The following is a 23,462-nucleotide window of genomic DNA, read 5'->3' on the forward strand; positions in this document are numbered from 1 at the left end:
TTTTACAATCTGACCATTGCAAAGTCTGTTGGCCGATAACTTGCAAAGGAGGAAAGGCTACATTTGACAAACAACTTTGTTGAATGCGAATAGTTCACCCAGATCTAGTGGGCAGGTCGCCTAGGAATGAGGCTTACGCTGTGATTGCAACAGCTTTCAGTCAACTCCAGATTTGAACCGGTGACCTATAAATAATTAAAGGCTCCAGATCCCAGTACCGAACCCCTCAGTCCAGTCACTCCAGGAGATGTTTTAAAATCAGTCCATCTCCACAACGAGGTCTAGAACCTGGATTTCTTGATTCCCAGTCCTGTGCTCTATATGGTGCAATTCATTACAGCTTCAGGGCACAGGAATGTGAGCCGACACATACGTCTGACATTTGGCATTCTGCTCTCACAAATCCTCTTGGTCATTGAAAAGCAAAGTTCCCTGCAGCTCCAGGCCTTCCCAGCATGCCGAAGAGAAGCTGCAGGTTATGAAAGCTGACATTTAGTAGATGCTCTAATTAGTGGGACTGAAGCCTTCATTCGACGTTCCCAGGTGCCAGGAGATCGGGAAGGCAGGCAGACAATGGAAGTGGCGAAGGCAAAGCTGATTAGCTGTGTGTGTCAGTGGGGGCGATCTCTAGGAGCACAGAGCCCCGAAGGCAGCAAAAGTTCAGTCACCAGTGGGAACTGTGTGCGCTTAACAACTCTGCAAACCAGGCCATGGGTTTAAGGCAGGGGTCCCCAACACGGTGCTCGCGGGTACCATGGCGCCCGCCAGGGTGTCTAAGTGCGCCCACATAATGGCCGGCGGACGAGCATCCGCCGAAATGCCACCTAGAAGCAGCATCGTCCAGAGGCGTCCCCGCCGAAATGCTGCCGATTCGCCTATTGACGTTGCCGCTTCTCGGCGGCATTTCGGCGGACTCTCGTCCACCACCACGGTCCTCCGTGGCTCGTCTGGCACCTGCCAGACGAAAAAGGTTGGGGACCACTGGTTTAAGGGTCCAACTTCCGGCACCTGCACTTGAGATTGTCATGATGCTTCCCCGGGCTGGGCCAGCCTCTCCTAGCAGCAGAGGGAAACAGGCAGGAATCCTGCGCTTCTCTGCCGTCCCAAGCAAAGGGCAGCATTCAGCTACCGGGCTGCGAATGCAAAGCTGCCTAGCCAGGATGGTACTGGCAAAGAGCACTGCTCCACTGGCTAATAACGGAGACCAAAGCGATGCAATCGCACAGCCGTTCGCTGCCTTCTATACAGCGCTTAACAAACAACCGCAGGAGCCTACAGGGACCCTCGGCTAAACAATGAGTCCTGATGCAGCCACTTTCATGTGTGTTAAGGACGGGGCTCCTGGAGGGATGAGTCCCCGCCCATCCCTTCTCCCACCAAGCGCCCTCGTCTGCCCCAGGAACGCTCCCTCCTTCTTCCCAGCAAGCTTCCCCAAAGCACCCTGCTTCCCAGCCTGCTGCTTCTCCCCAAACCTCGCCTGACTTTGGATTAAGCGGAGGGAGGTTGGTGGGCGCCAGTCACACCAGGAAGCGGGCTAGCAAGGAATAGGCAGGATGATGGGGCAAGGAGTGTAAGGTTGTTGCCCCCCTGGGAGAGGGGCCGTCTTCCGGGTCTCAGGAGGTGGAGTTGGGAAGGTAGGATCGGATGCATGTTGCCCACAGATGAGGAGGGAGATGAGAAAGAAAGGTTATCCATCTCCGGCCCCTCAGAAAATCTAGCTGACCTCCTGTAGAACACAAGCCAGAGAATTTCACCCAGTAATTTCTGCATCTAGCCCATATCTTGGTAGTTGAGCTAAAGCATGATTATTTTAGAAAAAAACATTCCATCTTCAGGTAAAGACGCCAAGTGATGGAGACTCCACCACATCCCTAAGTAGATTGTCCCAAGAGTTAATTACCCTCACTGTTAAAAAAACATGCATCTTATCTCGAGCCTGAAATTATCTAGCTCCAACTTCCAGCCACTGGATTTTGTTCTGCCTTCATCCGCTAGAGAGCCTTCTACTCTCAGAAGACTCCCCATGTAACACTAAGATCACTCACCTCTTCACCTTCTCTTATTAAACAGACTGAGCTTCTCAAACCTTTCACTATAAGGCAGGTTTGCATTGAATGTGCTTGGCTCTAGAGTTACAGAGCACGAAGGTCCCACTAGCCAGTCCGGGGAGGCATTGCGAGGACTCATGACAAATGAGGTCCTACTCTCATCTCTCGTTGGCTGTCTCTAAACATGCAGGGAGCCAATTCCTGCTGGTAGGTACCAGGATTGTCCCCAGAGTCTGAGCACTAGAGATCAGTAGAGACCTGACAATCCAGGCATTTGTGTTTGTTTTTCATGAGCTGTTTTCTTCCTCTGGGAGCCAATTACCAGGCCTCAATAAAAAGGAAGAGACCTGGTCTTCTCCAGGCATTTCTGTCATCCAAAGTGAAATGCCATCAGATAGCCTAATCCTGCATTACTGCTGCCCCGTCAATACCTGCCTGAGTCACTCAGAACAGTTCCAGGGCTAAAAAAGAAACACCAGCTCTGCTACCTGCCAGCCTCCCTCACGGACAACAAAACAACTCTTTATTTGTTTTCTTTTAGGCCGGTCAGACGGAGGGAAGAGAGAGGTCGCGACTGCTCAGTGGGGAACAGAGAGCTGACAGCACAGAGGGCTGGAGCTGGGAAAGGCGATACATTTAATCAGAAGTGGGGGCAAAGTTCTCGCACCGCCCGGCTGTTGTCAGATCTGACGATGACAAACATCACGGCGTCTTGTGTGTTCTCTGGCGTGTGCAGAGTCCACTCTGTGAGCAGCAAAGTCTTCCCCGTTTCCTCATCAAAATAAGTCCACAAATGAGCCCTCTTCCCTACTTTTCATGGAACCCACTCCCTCCCCATTTACGCAAAACAGGACAAAGTCAGCCTTGGTGGAAGAGGCTTTAGGGGAGCTTCTCCTGCTTACCCCAGGGCTGAGTTTGGCCCACTGCCATCAGCTGGGCTGCTATACCCTCGCCCATTGTGACATGAATACAGCCTTAATCTCAATGGGCTCTTTTTTGCATCCTTTAGCTGTGCAGATGAGGACTTGCTCCCCCAAACAATCCTATTAAAGCCAATGGGTCTCTACTTCCAAGAGCAAGGTGATCCCCTAAGGGCTCCACAAACTGGCCCCAATGGTTTTTTTTTTTTTTTTTTTTTATTATGAAATCCAGTGTTTCTGCAACTTCCTCCCAGTTGCATTATCCGGAGCAGCGCAACAGTTTGATTAATTTTTGGTTCATTCCAGGCTCTCCGGAGATCTTATCATTGGAGACAGACACAGAGCGTGTCAGATTACAGCAACTTCTCCATTCCTGGTCTGGGACTCATCGGCTGCTCTGCCATTGAACAAGTACAATGGCACACACAGGGTGACGGAGGGGAGCCTTTCTTTGCAGGACACACTCAGAATTAAGAGCTGGACCCCTAGGAACAATGGCACAGGCCCCTAATGCCCAGTCTAAGCCGACCCTGACGGAGCTTGCCCCACTCAAGGTAATGGGAGTTCTGCAAATTCGCTACTCCGCTCTCTGCACACGCATCGTTACCTGGAGTTCTCGTACACCACCCAGAATCGCTCACTGCTTTACAACGTATCCAACACCAGGGCAAAAAATACCATCAGAAGTAAGGACAGCTTTTTCTGTCCAAAGATCCTGCGCCCATTCTAAAGGACAACGACGCTGTATTTTCCACTACACTGCCTCTGTCCTTGAGCCCCTCTAAAGACCTGACAGGTTTTTACTTTTCGCGGAGAAGCCACTTTACTGCACATGGAACGAAAGCTCCCCTCAAAGACTTCCCACTAAGTGCTCGAGGGCCGTTGAAGTTAATGGGACACTTCGGGGGGGAAATAACAGCCTCCAAATGGCAGGAGCGGGGTCTGCCCTGCTTTCTCCCTGCAGTTCTCTCCTGGATCAATCCTGCAAGGCGCTGAGTACCTCTGAGCACTCTCAGCTCCCACTGCCTTTGCTGGGAGGTTAATACGCTCAGCCCAACAGGAGGGCTGCAGATGTGGGAAAGCTAGCAAGGCGGATTGAGTCGGTGTGCCAAGTTTGGTGAGCAATTGGTTCCATCCCTTTATCGGCTTTCATTTCTCCCCTTTGAATTCGGTCCTTGGGGAAAGCAGCCCTGGAGGAAGACAATGGGCAGCACGGCACAAGCTTCTGGGATGCACCTATCTCGCTATCCGGCCCCCCGTCACCGTGGGATCTGAGAACCTTGTACGTTCATCCTCGTGGCACCCCTGGGAGGTGGAGCAAATGAGGCACAGAAAGACAAGGCACACAGGGAGGCGAGAGCAGAGCAGGGAACTAAACCCGGGTCTCCCACGCCCTCGGCTATCCCTCCCCACTAGTGCACCTCAAGCCAGGCCAGCAAGGAGCTGACCTCTTGGGGTGAGAGGCTGGTTCAGTCTCTGGCCTCCCTGCTGAGACTGACAACCAGGAGGACAGCTCGCTCTGTCCTGTACTGCCTGGATGTACCTGGAAGGGCTCCAGGGAGGCACTGGGCTGGAGGATCCAGCTAAATGGGTGATAGATGCAGGCTAGGCGCTCTCACGGCTCCACCCTGTGCTCCAATCGTTTGCCCGTAAGACAAAACGACCCTTTCTCCCTTGGGCTCTCAGGTCTCCCATAGAAATTGGTTCACTGCAGGGGGACCAGAATTCTGGAGGGGTGCACACAGGGGTGTATGCCACGTGCTCGCCGGGGCTCCCTGCAATGGGGCAGCAGGGCCAGAGACCCATCACTTCATAGATTCCTTCCCCGATGGATGGCTTCTAGTGCCCGGCACAGCCCCTGCACAGTGCTGTGCGGGAGGAGGAAAGGATTCCTTTCTTCTCCTCATCAGAGGAGGTTTCTCGGATCATTCACAGATAACACACCCAGTCAGAGCTCAGCTCCTCTGGAGAACCTGGCCCACACCTTGCACAGGACAAGGGTTGAAGACTGACAAGAAGCAATGGGCCTAGATGGCAAGGATGGCCTAGATTGGACACTAGGAAAAACTTCCTAACTGTCAGGGTGGTTAAGCACTGGAATAAATTGCCTAGGGAGGTTGTGGAATCTCCATCATTGGGGATTTTTAAGAGCAGGTTGGACAAACACCTGTCAGGGATGGTCTAGATAATACTTAGTCCTGCCATGAGTGCAGGGGACTGGACTAGATGACCTCTCGAGGTCCCTTCCAGTCCTACGATTCTATGGCTGGTTGCTTAGTTAGGATTTTTTTATCCTGGCATTCAAGGGATACAAGAAAAAATATAATTAAAGCAAAGAAACTAAGAGAACCAACGAGGGGGGGAAAGGGACAGTCAACAAAAGCAGCTGCAAAGAAAAAGATAAATGCACTAATGGAAGCTGGGAAAAGGCCCTTCAGCCCTTAAGGACATATTCTTGCTTTTCAATATCTGCAGGAGTAAATCGAGCAATGAAGAGAATAACTGTAGCATAAACCATCTGGGCTCCATTTAGCTGGGACTTACTGTGGTTTTTTTCGGACCAGATCACTCTTCCGGAGGCGGTTTTGGCATTGAATGACACTGCCGTTTGTTCGAGTTTCTCAGGGTTTCCGCACACATCTCCCAGGAAGCAAACCATTAGTGTGGTGAGTTTGCACGTTCCACGGAGAGCTCTTCCGAGCAGCCTAACGTCACACGGGACTGTGCCGAGAGCATGAGCAATAGCAGACGCTGTGGGTTTTCAGACCCCAACGTTCCCTCTCTGGGAAGCGGTGTGCTCATTAAAGTCTCCCTTCGCAGGAAGCTTTTAAGAATGCAATAGGGGGAATTGCCCCAACAATCCAATACTGAATACACTGGCCAGTCCACTACACACAGAGTACCCTAAGCTCAGAGGCAGTCATGCCGGCCAACGAGAGAGGCTGAATTCTGCCCTTAGAAAAACACATGCATCTCGCCTGAAGGTCAAATCCACCCCGGCTGTGACTATACTACAGCCAGTGGAGTTACATCCGGCACGAATTAAGCCCAGAATCTGGCCCCATGTCACCAGTGACACAGAAGCAGCAGCGAGACAGAATGATCTAGCGACACGTTAAGAATAAAAGCCCCTGATGAAGGCCCAAAACAATTGCCTATCGCCACTGAAAGGATGGTACAGTGCTTAGGGAACTAGTGTAGGATTTGGAAGACATGAGTTCATTTCCCTGCTTTGCCACAGACTTCCTGTGTGACCCCAGGTGAGTCACTTAACCTCTGTGCCTCAGTTTCCCTCTGTACAATGGGGATAATAGCACTGCTACATAGGGCCAATGGGAGGATAAATACTAGAGGTGGCCAGAAATTTGTCTCGAAAATTCTTTCATTTTACATTCTATTTTATTTTAAATGTCAAAATCAGAGTGAAACATTTCGATTGCATTGAACATGGGGGAATTTCATTTCATGGGTAAGTTTGAAATTTTTGCTTTTGTTTCAGAACAGAAAAATATTTTGAACTTGTCCTATTTCCCATCAAACGGAAAATGCATCTCCTGCCTAGCTATAAGAAATACATCACAGACTGTGAGGCACTCAGATTCTATGGAAATAGGGCCATAGAAGAACCGACAATAGGCAGAGAAATTGACTCCCTTTTCCCCACCCAAGAAATTAAAATTCGGATCCCAGATACGCCAGCGAGAGTCAGGAATAACTCCACTGATGTCAATGGAGCTACACCGGTAGGAAACCGGCACAAGACAGAGTAGATCTAAACCCTCCTCTTAAGCCAATCGCTCACTACTGGGAGTTAGAAAGAAATCTGCCTTGGGCCAGGTAATACCATCGCTGCTTCTGCAGGGGACACTGTCAGACACTACTTTCATTTATACCAGGCCTTTCAGCTCTTTCCAGTAGGCCAGTAGCTTTAGTCCTCTGGCTAGTAGGTGCTTGGTAAATGTTTTCCAAACCCTGTGTTATATATTCATTATAAACCCTATAAAAATAAGATACACATTGCATTGGCTCAAGAGGGGCCCATAAGCCTTCCAGAAAGACTCTACTTTGGCCCGGGTGGTTGACAGCAGACAGGAAGGCAAATTGGAGCTCCGCATTCTTGCAGCGCTGCCTGCATCAGGGATGTCAGAGCAGAAGGAGGGTTGTTTCTTCTTCTTCCCATAACCTTAAATCCCTGCAGTTCTGAAAAGTGTTAATCCTTCGCTATGAAGCCCGATGTGAATAGCAGGTAGGGAAACAATGTTTTGCTGTTCTTTGGGGAAGGGAACCCATCCTGACACCAGGAGCAGCATTCAAAGCAATCCAACACTTTGGGAGAAGTGGGAGGTGGGGGGAGTGAAGGAGGGCACATGTCACAAAACTTGGGGGAGCGGTACATAATGCAGAGGACAGGTCACTGATTCGGAGGGATGTGGATTGCTTACTAAGCGGGACACAAGCAAAGTGCATGTGTTTTCATGCAGCTAAATGATACATCTAGGAACAAAGAATACATTCTTTGTCATGCTTGCAGGATGGGGGACTCTATCCAGGGAACTCTGAAAAAGATTTGGAGGTTGTGGTGGATAATCAGCTAAATATGAGCTCCCGGTGTGACAGTGGCCAAAATAGTTAATGTGATCCTGGGATGTCTAGGGGACTCGTGAGTAGGAGTAGAGAGGTTATTTTAACTGGAGTACTGTGCCCAGTTCTGGCATCACAACTCAAGAAGGATGTTGATAAATTGGAGAGGGTTTAGAGAAGAGCCCAAAGAATGATTAAAAGATTAGAAAACCTGTCTTATGGTGATAGACTCAGGAACTCAATCAATTTCACTTAAAGAAAAGGTTAAGGGATGATTTGATCACAGTCTACAAGTATCTACATAGAATTAGAAGGGACCCCAGGAGGTATCTAGTCCAACCCCCTGCTCAAAGTAGGACCAATCCCCAGACAGATTTTTACCCCAGTTCCCTAAATGGCCCCCTTGAGGACTGAACTCACAACCCTGGGTTTAGCAGGCCAATACTCAAACTACTGAGCTATCCCCCCCACAAAGGGAATAAATATTTAATAATGGGCTCTTCAATCTAGCAGAGAACAGTATAAAATGAACCAATGGTTGGAAGTTGAAGCTATACAAATTCAAACTGCAAATAAGGCGTACATTTTTAACGGCGATAGTAATTAACCATTGAAACAATTTGCCAAGGGCCGTGGTGGATTCTCTATCCCAGCTCAATTTCAAGATTGGATGTTTTTCTAAAAGCTCGGCCCTAGGAATTATTTTGGGAACATTCTCCGGACTGTGTTCTACAGAAAGTCAGACTAAATGATCACAACGGTCCCTCCTGGCCTTGGAATCTGTGAAAAAAGGAGGATTCCCAGCTGCATGGCTTTGACTGGCCCGGGCATCCGAACAGAAACAGATCATGCAGGGGATCACAACAGCAACCCACATCTTCAAAGCGACAAGGCAGCACTCCAATGGACAGAGTGCTTGTATCTGGACCTCGGCTGGTGCGCGGGAGATGTTCGCTGAGGAAAGCTCCTGGCTGGATCCCGTGACTAGTGGTTTACAGCATGAGGAAAATTGCCATGGCTGGGTGATGACATTTAAATCCCACCTGCTGGAGATCTCTGCAATCAGCAGATTTGAAATAGGAAGTGGCTTTTTTCAGACAAAAGGGGACCATCAGCAGAACCAATCTGTGCCCTGTCCAGTGGAGGGGAGGGAATGGGAGGCACCTACTGGGGGGGTGAAGATGTCTGAAAAATGTCACTGTCTAGGCTCCCCTTTCAACAAAACTTTTTTCTCCCCACCAAAAATACCGATTTATCAAAACCAGAACTGTCTGTAAGAAAGAGCTAATTTTGAGGAATTTGCCAACTCAATACAGTTGGGAAAAAAAGTGTTTTAGAATTGTCATAACCGAACATTTTGATATTTTTCCAAATGAAAAGTTTTGGTTTTCTGGTTCAAAATGACTTTTCGTTGCAAAATTTCACTCAATATTAAAAACAGAAAAAAAAACAGATCAAAATCCATGGACATGGAGGACAGGTCCATCAATGGCTACTAGCCAACGTGGCCAGGGATGAACCCCATACTCTGTGTCCCTAAGCCTCTGACTGCCAGATACTGGAACTGGACGACGGGATGGATCACTCGATAATTGCCCTGTTCTGTTCGCTCCTTCGGAAGCACCTGGCACCAGCCACTGTTGGATGACAGGACACTGGGCTAGATGGACCATTGATCTGACCCAGTATGGCCATTCTTATGTTCTTATAAATTGAAATGAAACATTTTGGAATTATCAGAACAAAACATTTTGATTGACATGAACTGACATTTTTTTCAGTTTGTCAGTTCATGAAAATTTAGCATAAAAATCAATAATTCATTTTTTCTTCCTGATTTGGGAGAGGAATTCTTTTTTTAAAATCTCAAACATTCTGGTGGGACAGAAACCTGTCTCCTGCCTACCCCTTACGTTGACACTTCACAAATCTCTCCAATTCTCTGCCCGTCCTTTGACCCAGCAAGTCACTCATCCAGACATCGGCGAAGAAAAGTTCCCCAGTGTCACAATGTCCCATTTCAAGAACCATGAAGTGTTATTTTTTCCCCATCCTCTGCTGTGCAATCACCACCAAACCCCACACATGTTGCTACATCTCCAGCTCCGCAACCCGGCCTACACAGACCGTTTTCAATAGCTCAGGCGTCTTCTCCATTGGGATGGGAGCCAACCGTGGAGCTACACCAGTATCAACCCCTAGCAAAGACACAGGTTACACTCATGCAGCATGATTTCCATTACTTCAGCGCACCCTGATGAAAGCTGCACTGGTAAAAACCATCCAGGCATTTGCAGCACCAGCAGCATAGTTGCCTCACTGGCTAAAATCCCTGTGTAGACAAAACCCAAGTGTTTGAGACCTTAGCTGAGAAGCAAGGCTGACTTTTTTTTAAACCATGTATCCATCTTTCTTTGGAGTGTGTCTATAATTTCCTTATTTTATAGCAGACACAAGACAGCAATAGCTATTGTTAAAGCCGCGTCTGTTATAATCCTTTGTTTCACACATTCCTCCTTTTAGGACTGAGCTTTTGCAAACTTGGGGTCTGTTCCAACTCCCACTGAAGATTCCCATTGGCTCGGGTGGGTTTTGGATCGGGCCCTGTGTCTCTGCTAGAAGGTAGATTTGATGTCATTTATATCTTGATTTTTCTTAAAATCCCTGTAACCATTTGCAATTCAGCCAGAGTGAAAATAAATAGCGAAAAAATAGATTCATAGATTATAGGACTGGAAGGGACCTCGAGAGGTCATCGAGTCCAGTCCCCTGCCCGCATGGCAGGACCAAATACTGTCTAGACCATCCCTGATAGACATTCACCTCTTGGGAGCCAATTCAAATCCAGCCTAGGTCGGGGCTGAGAGGCACTTGGGACAGTGTCATGCTGGTAATATTTTAACAAGGGGTCCCTGCAAAGCAGGGTCCCCCTTAGCCTCTGTCGAAGCCCATGCAAGGGGGCAGGGCCAAGCAAATTGCTGAGGGGCCCAAGTATGGGACAGGGCAATCTTTTCATTCCCCTCCCTCCCCCCATTTAAACAAAACCACCTGCTCATAATCGTAACAAGGGAAAGAGGAGACACCAGTGGGGAAACAAACTCATCCGAGGGTGGGATTTTTGCTGACCAGGTTTATACTTTATTCCTGAAAAAACACACTGAGTGCACTGAGCAATGTTAATGGGAAGCGGTGAGAGAAGGAGAGACCTGATACGTGATGCAATCTAATGCACTAAGGAGGGCCGAATGGTTAGGACGCTGATCTGCGTTTGATTTTCTCCAGCACAGACTTCCTGTGGGACCTTGAGTAAGTCACTTAGCCTCTCGGGGCGCCAGTTCCCCATCTGCAGAATGGGGATAATAGCACTGTGCTACCTTAGACAGGTGTTGGGAGGTCAAACACCACAGATTGTGAGGCTCTCAAATACCATGGTGATGGTGGCCAGGTAAGTCTGCTGGATGGATGGATTATGACGGCAAAACAAATCTGCTCGTGAGAAATATTTTTAAGAGCCCTGAAGACAGATGATCGCTGGCGGGAGGGGGTGAGGGGTGAGCTCCCTAAATTGGCTGGGAGGATTTTAACAAGGGGGATTCCAGATGGCCCCTAGGTATCCCCAGCACACCACTAAGCATGGGAAACTTGTCCCAGCCGTGCCTGTGCTTACCTGCCCAGAGGACACAACTAGGCACCCTTCACCAGCAGTATTAAATGTACCTTGAAACAAAGGGACCCTAAAATACCATGGAAAGCATCTAGGGAGCAGCCTTCTAGGAGAACCTGTGTCTCATGCACCTACAAGCAGGGAGGGCTGGAACGGAACTCAAAGTAGCAGCGGAATGCTGTGATGATCATCAATATTTATTATTCAGGGAGAATCTGATTGATTTCAGGAGGTCAATGAATTTATCCCCCAAGCTGAAGGACAAACAAAAGGTAATGTATGCAGTGCTGACATTTCCAGAGGCTGCGAGGCGCAGGCACAAGGCAGACAAACCACTTCAGGCTAAAACCTCCACAGTTCCAAGTGTCTCATTTCTGGGGTTTTCAAGTCCCAGCTGCCAGGAAGTGGGTGCTTTATTACTGTACAATCTGCACCGCCCACAACCAAACCCCGCCGCCTCCTTACTGCTCAGCCACGGCATTCCTTTAGAAAGCTCTATGCACACACACAAAAAATACAGTCAGAATTTCCCCTTTCGCCCCTTGACGCTGCTTATCAGCAAATACCCGTTGGGTGCACCCAGTGGATATGGACAGGGCTCCTTTGAATTTCACTGCCTTACGTTGTTATGGCCCTGAGCTAAGCAGCGGGGCTGAAAACCCACGGCCCGTTGCACAGCATGATTCGCTGGTGCTGAGCTGTATCCCTCGCAGTACGGAGCGAGAGAGGAGGAGGACGGCGGCCCTGGAGCAACAGGCTCACCCCCTTTGGCAACCACCACTTAGGGAGCCCGGTAGGGACGGACGCACTCTGTTTGCCACGTGGCAGGAACGCTGCATTCGGTGAGCTAGGAATTCCCAGCCCCTCTGGGTGGATTCCGTCTCCCGTCCCATACTCTTACTCTGTCCTGGGTGCTGCACACTCCCACAAAAAGCCAGTCCCTGCCCCAGACACTGACAGTCCCATAGCCTGGCCCAGCCCAGGTCTGCCTGGCCCTGTCGGCAGCATGTGGTTACTGAATCCCACAGGGCTCCCCATTGGCGCTGTTCTCCCCACACCCACACCTTGGCTACCCCTCCCAGCCACCCGGACTAGCTGCCCACACCCTGGCCTCTCTCACTAAGGCGGTGCTCACCCCCGCCCGGCATGCTCTGCGGCTTCTCCGACACAGCGTAGAGGACTCCAGCAGCGACGTTGCGGCTGGCGGGGTGGGTGAGGAGGCAGGCTGCACACCTCTCTGAAGACACCTGCCTGGAATCGGGTGGGGGGGCGCAGCGAGTCTGCTTTGCCAGCCCACCCCCAACAATGCAGGTGGGTGGGCAGGAAAGGGCTAGGTGGGCATTTTCTGGGAACCAGGAGGGGAGAACGGGACCAGCAACGTGCAAGGGACCAGCTCAGACCATCAATGTCCCCTTCAGACATTGGGTAAAGGTCCCGGGCTCAGCGAAGCCCATCATGCTGGCAGGAGGACGTTATTTGTCTGAAGGCGGCTGAGTGTCAGACCCCCAAGGTGTTCCCCACACCTCCACCTGCCGGCGTCTGCCTCTAGCAGAACTTTAACAAGCCAGGGTGGCTAAAGTCAAGTGTTTCGAGAGCCAAGAGACAGTCCTTGTGCAAGAGCGTGTGCTTATTCAGCGTACAGCAACCTCCACATCTTTGCCAGCCTGACCGAGTTGTGCAACAGTGGAGAGATTTTCCTGCCTTATCGCAATCATTTGTAAATAAGGGCGGGATCATTCGGAAGAAAATAAATCATTTATCAGTATTTACCATTTGCTTGCAAAGCCCTAGACTTAGGGGTAAAGGATTTCTACGCAGCTCAGGGCTTTTTATCCGCAATCACTGACAAATCTAAGTGGGCCGAGGCGGGATTCTTTTTGTTTGGTTGGGGTTTTGTTTGGTTTTGCACTGTGCCTACCTTTTGCAGTGTGGTACTAATTAGAGCAAGGGACTAGGAGTTAGGGTTCTGCTCCCAGCTCTGCACATGATTTGCTTTGCCCTTGACTATGTCCCTTAGGAAAAGTTTTCTAAAGTGACCCCTAACTTAGGGTTCCTCCAGTTTTGGTTGACCAACGTGAGACATCTAAGTCCTGACTTTCAGAGGTACAGACAGGGCCGGCTCCAGGAACTAGCCGACCAAGCACGTGCTTGGGGCAGCACCTTGTAAGGGGGGGGCGCTCGGGTTTTTTTTTATTTTTTGTGTTTTGTTTCGGCGGGGCGGCGCAAGGGGTTTTTTTTGGTTGGTTTTTTTTTGGTTCAGCTGGGCGGCGCTCAAAGTTTTTGTTTGTTTTTGTTTCGGCGGCGCAGCGCTCGGGGGGGGGTGTTTTGGTGGGGTGGGGCAGCATGGCGCTTGGGGGGGGGAGGTTTTCCGCAGGGCGGCGCTTGGAGGGGGGATGTCGGCAGGGGAGGTGTTTCGATGGTGCAGTGCTCGGGGGGGTGTTTCGGTGGCGCGGCGCTCGGGGGGAGTTGTTACGGAGGGGCGGCACTCTTTTTTTTCGCTTGGGGTGGCAAAAAACGTAGAGCCGGCCCTGGGTACAGAGCACCCACGGTAGTCAGCCCTTCTGACAACCAGGACCTTGGTGACTCAAACTGGGCAATGGGAGTCAGGTGTCTACATACCTTTGAGGATCTCGGCCCCCAAAACTGAGATGCCCTAAATTAGTGGAAGCTCATGAGAATTTGGGCCATAAGCTTTTCATGCTACACTTTCCCCACCTATCTAAGGAGTACAATACCTTCCTACCTCACAGGGGAAGTGTGAATCTTAACCAATGTTTTTAATGTGCTTAGAGATGTGAGGCTATCAAATACCCTGCAGGTGCAAAATATTCAATTAATTCCCTTAGTTCTGTAGGCCGTGGCGGGGTCATGGATGAATGCACCGGTTACCCACCACTGAAAACACGGGTTTAAATAACAACAATTATTTAGCAACTCTCCTTAGAACAAACTGTCTCTGGCTGGTTTGCTGGGCACATGGGAAGCCCCAGCAGATGGGCGCAAAAGAAATGCAATTTATTGCTGTGAAAAAATAGACGTCTTTCGGTAAAACCTTTGCCAGAATAAGGGCTCGTTCCGGTTCTCATAGAAGTCAGTAGCTAAACAACGAGTGACTTCAGCCTGAGCAAGATTGAGCTGCTAGGTTTTATTAAAAAGGATGTTGAGCATATGCCCAAATGCATTTTGTAAATCTAACTACATTCCTCTTGGTTTCTTAAATGATTAAAAAAGCCAGATTAAATATCACCAGGAGAATCTTAAATCAAGCAACAGAACATTTGGCCTCGTTCCAAGTCACAATGTAACACCTTAAACCACTAGTGTTAACCTAACAGATAGAAATGATTTCTACCCGTTCAAAAATCTGATTCCCCTATGGTGGAATTAACAGCAATTAGGTCATTATTTAGACCTAGGACCAAAGGTAAAACAATCAAGAAGAAAGAAAGAACTACAAGTGTAAACAGAAAGAAAAAGGCAAAACAAACGTAAAATCTCTGAGGAAAAATGTAGCGTGCTTCTTACTAACCCTGATATAAATATATAGCTAGATAAGGTTATGTGCATCATGCTGACCAATACTGTCTCATTGTTTCCTGGTACTCTCACCTCAGTCTATATCCATCTGTTGTCTCTTGTCTTAGACAGTAAACTGTTTGGGGCAAGTAGTGTCTTTTTGTTCTGGGTTTGTATAGCACCCAGCACAATGGGCCATGTCTAGGGCCCTTGGGCACTATGGTAAAACAAATAAATAATAATAATAATATTAGGGCTGTTGACTAGTTGCAGTTAACTCACGCGATTAACTCAAGCAAATTAATCGCGATTAATCGCACTGTTAAACAACAGAATACTAATTGAAATGTATTAAATATTTTTGGATGTTTTTCTACATTTTCAAATATATTGATTTCTATTACACCACAAAGTGTACAGTGCTCACTTTATATTATTATTTTTATTACAAATATTTGCACGGTAAAAATAATAAACAAAAGAAATAGTATTTTTCAGTTAACCTCATACAAGTACTGTAGTGCAATCGCTTTATTGGGAAAGTGTACCTTACAAATGTAGATTGTTTTTGTTACATAACAGCACTCAAAAACAAAACAATGTAAAACTTTAGCGCCTACAAGTCCACTCAGTCCTACTGCTTGTTCAGACAATCGCTAAGACAAACAAGTTTGTTTACATTTACAGGAGATAATGCTGCCCACTTCTTATTTACAATGTCACCTGAAAGTGAGAACAGGTATTCGCATGACAACTTTTGTAGCCGGCGTTGCAAGGTATTTACGTGCCAGATATACTAAACATTTGTATGCCCCTTCATGCTTCAGCCACCATTCCAGAGGAAATGCTTCCATGCTAATGATGCTCATTAAAAAAACAGTGCGTTAATTAAATTTGTGACTGAGCTCCTTGGGAGAGAATTGTATGTGTCCTGTTCTGTTTTACCCACATTCTGCCAGTCTCGGATGATGACCCAGCACACGTTTTTTTTAAGAACACTTTCACAGCAGATTTGACAAAACGCAAAAAAGGTACCAATGTGAGATTTCTAAGGATAGCTACAGCACTCAACCCCAGGTTTAAGAATCTGAAGTGCCTTCCAAAATCTGAGAGGGATGAGGTATGGAGCGTGCTTTAAGAAATCTTAAAAGAGCATCACTCCAATGCGGAAACTACAGAACCCAAACCACCAAAAAAAAAAGAAAATCAACCTTCTGCTGGTGGCATCTGACTCAGATGATGAAAATGAACATACGTTGGTCTGCTTTGGATTGTATCGAGCAAAACCCATCATCAGAATGGACGCATGTCCTCTGGAATGGTGGTTGAAGCATGAAGGGACATATGAATATTTAGCGCATCTGGCATGTAAATATCTTGTGATGCTGGCTACAACAGTGTCATGCGAATGCCTGTTCTCATTGTAAACAAGAAGCGGGCAGCATTATCTCCTGCAAATTGTAACCAAACTTGTCAGAGCGATTGGCTGACGTAGGACTGAGTGGACTTGTAGGCTCTAAAGTTTTACTTTGTTTTATTTTTTGAATGCAGTTTTTTGTGTGCATAATTCTACATTTGTACGTTCAACTTTCATGATGAAGAGATTGCACTACAGTACTTGTATTAGATAAATTGACAAATACTGTTTATTTTGTTTTTTACTGGGAAAATATTTGTAATCAAAAATAAATATAAAGTGAGCACTGTACACTTTGTATTCTGTGTTGTAATTGAAATCAATACATTTGGAAAAAATAGAAAACATCCAAAAATATTGAAATAAATAGTATTCTATTATTGTTTAAGAGTGCGATTAATCACATGATTAATCACGATTAATTTTTTAAATCGCTTGACAGCCCTAATAATAATAATTAATAATAATGTGACATTCAGTTAGCTCTAAGCATGAAGGCCAGTGTTGTGCCGTCACTCATGCACATGAGTAAATTATAAACAAGCATGGTCCCATTGAACTATTCACATGCATAAAGTTACTCACGTGCATAAATGCCGGCAGAATCAAGGACTACGACAAAATTGTCTGTCTTGCTTTTTGATTTGTCTAATACAAGGAATCTAGAAAGTTTAAGAAAACACTGTGCATCTAAATTAAAGAGACGGTAACAGATTAAACATTTCTTTTTTAACAAACTGTCCTTGCAGTCCTGACAACACCTTAGATTACTACAACTGAAGACTCTTCGAAAAGCCAATTTGCTTTTTCATTATTTTTCCTGTACTTCTGCCTTTGTCGGTCACACAACAAAAACTGACACTTCAATTTCGTGTCTCTCCAGTTTCAAGTTTTGTCCCTCCTGTGAATGCTGCAATGTTATGGGCTTTTTTCAGAGAAACATTAAATGAGCCTTATGTTTTGGGGGAAAAAATCCTAAATTCAGGCCCAAATTAAGAGGATATTTGGTGTCAATCTAGCAGAAGCCTAATTTCAGGATGCTACATTCAGCTGATGGCAGCTTGTAGAGAAGTTAGGGTGACCAGATGTCCCGATTTTATAGGGACAGTCCCGATTTGGGGGTCTTTTTCTTAAATAGGTTTCTATTAGCCCTCCCACCCCGTCCCAATTTTTCACATTTGCTGTCTGGTCACCTAAGAGAAGTGGGCTGGGGTTACAGGCCAGGCAGCTCCACAGTTGGAAAAGGATTCGCGTGAGCTCTGCCTCCAAGTAATTTCCAGATTCCCAGGTGGCCTGGAACTGGCAGGGACAGAGAAGTCAGTTTACGCGTGGCAAACATGACAACTCTCTATTCTTTCCTTCTGCCACTGCATCTGGTCTACCTTGCTGAGACAGCACTGCTGGAAGGAACAACGGCCGTGAGCCACAGGGTGCTACCAACTCAGCTAAATAAGCAGGACTATCCAAGGATGCAGTTCTCTGCTCTGCTTTCAGTGTCGGTGAAAACCACCAGCTGTGCTGGGAGAAAGACACCCTGAGGAGGTCTTGAACTCAGATCTTCAACACTGCAAGTGTCTCAGCTCACTGTTAACATGGAGCCATTTGTATTTTTAGGCGAATGTATTTTTATTTTCTAAAGCACTTCACTTCACCTTGACTGTAAGAGTCAATGAAAGACCAGCACAGCATGGCTGAAGCAGTTGGCTGGCATATTTTACACACATCCACACCCAGGTTGCAGCTTCTCTAACTACCAGCCCTGAAAACTCAGCTTGGGCTCTACGAGACAAGCTGGGTTCTTTCCTTCTCACACGTCATCAGCTGTAATAAGCGTTCTGCCGGGCAAATTCTGCCTGTGCCACCCCAGAATCCTGTCAAAAGGAGAGAGGGTTTGACAGCCGGCAGCGTCCTCTGCTTGTCAAGGACTGAAATAAAATTCAAGGGGATGATAAGAGATGGGAGGGAATAGGAGGCAGCGCTGGGGCCTCCTATGGACTTCAGCAGAAGCTGACTGCATGGCTCCTAGTTGGAGGCCCACAGCGCCTCGCAAGGTCAGCCCTGAGGAGTGCAGTTCAGACAAAAATCTCTCTCTCTTCTCCACCTTCTAGGGTGTGCGCTTCAGAAAGAGACAATCCCCGGCCTGCTGAGCCTTCCCTGGTCCTACAGCTCACCTGGGCACCCCTTGGCCTCAGTGTCTTTCCCAGCCCCCTAGGTTTCTCTTTATCCCCAGGCCCCCGCTAGGCCTCTAAGTGGCCTATCACCTCCTTGCCTCCCCTCTTCGCCCTTAAGCAAGCCCCCAGAGTCCCCTCACTTCTATGCTCTCCATTCACCCTCATGCATCCAGTCCTACCTACCTCCTCACCTCATGCACCTTCCAGCCTGGAGCCCACCCACCCTCTCACCCTTATGCACCCCAGCTACCCGTCACTGCCCGCTCCTCCAATTCAAACCTTTACCCCAATGTTCCCCAAACCCCTCTCATCCCTAGGCTGCCCCTCAGTTTGTCCTAGTCACCAAGGTCTATCTCTCCCCCCCAACACGCTCCCCCAGCCCCTTGTTTCTGCCTCAACACCATGTTCTCCACATCCCACCCAGCCTCCTACGTCCGATTCTCACTCCTCCCCATCTCTGCCTACTGCTCCCCAATGCCCCGTGCCCAGCCCCTCTCCCATGTTATGCCAGAGCAAAATCACTTACCCAAGTGGGGCATAGAAAACAGACAAATCCGGTAGATAAGTCCATATCAGAGGGGAACTCTGTGGGTATTTCCACATGAGCAGCCTATACAACACTCAGCCACTGTATCTTTCACTGCTCACCAGAGCTACATACGCTGTGGGAACAGGAAAGCAGGGTGCCTGTGACAGCACCTTACAACATAATCACGAAGCTGCTTGGACAAGGTGATGCCCTGGCTCCCAGCTCCATCCATACACATGCTAGATATGTTTTCTGCCAGGTGCATGACAATAAAATACGCAAATACCCTGGGGCTGCCAAGAGCAGCCTGTTATAAATAGCTCTTTATACTGTCTATAGTACAGTTAATAAATGATATTGGACCTCAGGTTGCAAGCCTTCTCTGGGTGTAAATCTAAGTTCAGGGACTTCTGCCCAGGGACCAGCCGGGGACCACAAAGAAGGCAGCAGAGTTAAAAACAGACTGTCAGGAAAATTAACGGCTTTAATTACATCTGTTCAGGTGCGTGCTGGGATCTCAGAAATAAAAGAAGCAGTTGGTGCAATGACAAAATAAATGAAAATAAAGCCAATTATTTAAAATAGGAAAGGACGTTTAAAACATTTTGCCAGCGCATCATCACTAGCTGAACCACGAAAGAGTGGCCAGCAGGAAGACCACAGAGGTGTGTATGTGTGTGTTTTGTATTACAATAGCATCTACAGGCCTCAAAATCAGGGACCCATTCTTCCAGACACAGTACAAACACATAGTGAGAGACAGTCCCTGGTGGTGTTTATTAATCAACTCATGTGAAACCCACGTAGGTCACAGAACTGCAGGGCTTACAAGATGTAGTCCCCATGCTCTGCCTTTCTCCCTGCTCCAACACAACAAGCCAGACTTCATCAGTTTCTCTGTAAATACTGCTATAGAATGCTTTCTATTTGCAAGCAGCTGACCTCCACAAGCACACATGGCAAAAAGGGTCCGGCTGCTGCCAGCGTCTAATCAGGTTCAGATTGTTCTCTGTATTGCAACGCTGCATGCTTGGATATGTCCTTTTCATTCTATTTTCATGTTGTATCTTCAGTATGACCCACCCTCACCCCCTTCTTCTCCCCATGTACAGCACAAGAGTGCCGTTGTTGAAGGCTCTTCTGCTTGAAGTGCAGATGAAAATTAAAGTTACACCCCGTGCCACTGGACGCGTGGCAAGGAATCAACATGTCCAATTTCCCTGCACACACCCCAGTCCAAAGGAGAGAATTAAAGCAACTCGGTTTGCATTTCTGGGAATACAGAGAATACTGGAGGTGCTGCGGGAGCAGCTGAGGTGTGCATTTGTGGCCCTTTTCGCTATGATCATTTTAATACTGGGTGCGTCCTCTATCAAATCTATCTTGCACGGTTTAGTGCATCTTTCCTTTCCACCTAATCTCTACTATTCTAAGTGACCTTGGGGATCTGAAAAGCTGGTGTATGTAAATTTATTGAGCCAAAGCAATTAAATTAAATTAAATTACAAAGCTCATTATTTACCTCGCTCTCCATTTCATGATAACAGTGATGACTTACAATGCCTTTCATCTCAAGATCTCAAAACACATTATAAACATCAATGAATTCAGCCTTTTAACCTTTCTGCTCCCTCCTCCTGCTCACATATTTGTGATTTACTTTGTCCCTTTTTTCACCAGGTCAAATTAATTTCCCCATGTTATGGACGGGGAAACTGAGGCACGAGGCGCGGGGTTGGGCGGGGGCATTAAGTGATTTACCTAGGGCTACATCTGTGGCAGAGCTAGAACACAAAGAAAAAGAAACTGTGCAGGATTTTTAAAAAATAAAAAACTGTTAAGATTTAACAAACAACAACAAAAACCCAACCCCCGCACATTTCGTGTTTGCAAAGTTTTCTGCAGAGGGCTGAAAGTTCGCGAAATCGCGTGGGACACAGGCCTGCCATCCCTTAGCGCAGCGGAGCGACTGCCCATGGCCGGGCAGCCGCGCTCAGGGGCCGTTTACACGCCAGGGACCAGCCCAGGGCGAGAAGGAACCCAGCCCGCCTTCCCCGGGGCTCGCAGCCGGGGTGTCACGGGCGGGGGCTCCCCGACACCAGCCCCGGAGAGGATCGGGAGGGGAAACGAGCCCCCCAGCTCCCCGCGATGCCCCGCTAAGCAAGGGGGAGTCGATCCGGAGCCCGGGCCCGGACCCACAGCTGCGCTTCCACATCTGGCGCTACAGGACCCCACATCTGGCTCTGCACCACATCTGGCGCTGCGGGACCTCACATCTGGGACCCCATATCTGGCGCTGCAGGACCCCACATCTGCCCCAGCGCCAGCCCGTGACCCGGCTCACTCACCTGCCCCGGGGCGCCAGGGGCCACGCAGCCGGAGGGTCCCGCACGCAGCGCAGCCCGAGTGCCGCGACTTCTTCCCTTTTCCTTACGGCGCCTTCCCCGCCGCCCAGCGCCCCGCCCAGACTCCGCCCTCCGCGGGGTTGATTGGCCCGGCCTCCCCCAGTGACGTCTTATTATGCAAACGAAGGAGGGTTTCCTTCCCCTCGGCGGGGTGGGCGGAGCTTTCCCGGCAGCAGGGACGAGTCCTCCAGCTGTGCGCGGGGAGGGAGGGGCGGGAATCTGCCCTGCCAGATGTGCCGGGAAAGGGGAGGAGGGGTGCGGGGAATGGTTCCCTTCTGGAACAGCCCGAGAAGGGAAATTCTGCCCTGTGCAAAGGGGAGAGGGGTCAGGGGGATCATTCCCTTCCAGATGTGCAGCGCCAGAGGCGTCGTTCTGCCCTTCCAGATGTGGCAGATGTGCAGCAGAAGGAGGGAGATTCTGTCCTTACAGATGGGCCAGCGTGGGGGAGGCGAAGGGATTCTTTCTTTCCCGATGTTCCAAAAAATAATAAAAGAGGGAGACTTTTTCCTCTTCCAGATGCTCCAGCTGTTCCGCAGCAGGGAGGGGATTCTGCCCCTCCAGATGGTCTTGCATTCACACAGCTAGAGAATGGGAAGAACACTGCTGAGGCATCAAGGATGGGGGAGGCAGAAGGGGGGGACTGATGTGTTCTCTGGCCCTTCATCCCTAGCCCCCTGCCTGTCTCATACACACCCCTTCAACCATCTGGAGTGACAGAGCTGGAGAAGTCGGGCTGGAACTATGTGTAAGTATCTTGTTGAAAACACCCTGCAAAAAATCCGTCCCCACAATTCTTTTAAACTGCCTTCAAATGAATGCAAATAAGGAAGGCTTCACAGATCTGCCAGGCATCTCAAGCTGGTTCCCCTGACCCGGGTGGGTTGAGGGACAGACGTGCCTGCTGGAGGCACAAGAGCACCTTGAGGGGACAAAGGACAGACACGCTGCTAGGGGGACTCAGTCTCTCACTGCAGCAACAGAGCCGGAGGGGGAAGGGAAGCCAGGATCATGGTGACTTCTCCCAGAGCTGACGCTTGAAGAAAAGGTCAGGATTATAATAAAGACCTAGGCAAGTTAGTTACTTGCTTTTGCCATTTCGTGGATTCCAAGGCCAGGAGGGCCCATTGTGATCATCTAGTCTGACCTCCTGTAGAACACAGACCAGAGAACTTCCCCAACATAATTCCTCCAGAGTGCATGTTGTCCTCTGCAGCCCTGCCAGTAGCAGATGAACAGAAATATTGACATTTGGGCAGTGGAGGTCACTGCTTCATCCACCACTGGGCCACCCGTCCCATAAAAACAGAGCCATCCCTAACCACCCCATCTCGTCCTCAGATGAAAAAAGCCAATGCGGTCTTGGGATGCATTAGGCGAGGTATATCTAGTAGGGATAAGGAGGTGCTGCTTCCGTTGTATAAGGCGCTGGTGAGACCTCATTTGGAGTACTGTGTGCAGTTCTGGTCTCCCATGTTTAAAAAAGATGAACTTAAATTGGAACGGGTGCAGAGAAGGGCCACTAGGATGATCAGAGGAATGGAAAACCTGTCGTATGAAAGGAGACTGGAGGAGCTCGGGTTGTTTAGTCTGACAAAACGAAGGCTGAGGGGGGATATGATTGCTCTCTTTAAATATATCAGAGGGATAAATACAAGGGAGGGAGAGGAATTATTCCAGCTTAGTACTAATGTGGACACGAGAACGAATGAATATAAACTGGCCGTAGGGAAGTTTAGGCTTGAAATTAGACGAAGGTTTCTGACCGTCAGAGGGGTGAAATATTGGAACGGCCTTCCGAGGGAAACGGTGGGGGCGACGGACCTGTCTGGTTTTAAGATTAAGTTAGACAAGTTTATGGAGGGAATGGTTTAATGGTAAAACATATTAGCTGAGGAATACCAAGCAATGCAGGTAAACAGTATAATGACTAACAAGGGTCAGGCTGGAGACTCTTGCCTACATGCTCGGGGTCTTACTGATCGCCATATTTGGGGTCGGGAAGGAATTTTCCTCCAGGGTAGATTGGCTGAGGCCCTGGAGGTTTTTCGCCTTCCTCCGCAGCATGGGGCAGGGATCTCTAGCAGGAGGGTTCTCTGCCAATTGAAGTCACTAAGACACAGGATTTGGGGACTTCATTAGCAGAGTCAAGGAAAGGGTAGGGACGGTTTTGTGGCCTGCAGCATGCAGGGGGTCAGACCAGATGATCATAAT

At 48.6% G+C, this 23,462-nt stretch overlaps 1 protein-coding gene across 4 annotated transcripts in view; it reads right to left on the reverse strand.

The window, feature by feature from the left end:
- The window catches only part of IL1RAP (interleukin 1 receptor accessory protein), a 63,801-nt gene extending 42,485 nt beyond the window's left edge, over positions 1–21,316 (reverse strand). For 3 of the 4 annotated variants that reach the window (XM_042843863.2, XM_065557502.1, XM_024110058.3), the window contains exon 1: positions 21,195–21,309. The gene's annotated coding sequence lies outside the window, so the exon portion shown is untranslated. Of the gene's footprint in view, positions 1–21,194 lie in introns of all 4 variants that reach the window. The other variant, XM_008173482.4, reaches the window with a different exon arrangement.
- Positions 21,317–23,462: the final 2,146 nt, after the last annotated feature.

Source organism: Chrysemys picta, chromosome 9 (genome assembly GCF_011386835.1).
Source record: "Chrysemys picta bellii isolate R12L10 chromosome 9, ASM1138683v2, whole genome shotgun sequence".
Taxonomy (NCBI): Eukaryota; Metazoa; Chordata; order Testudines; family Emydidae; genus Chrysemys; species Chrysemys picta.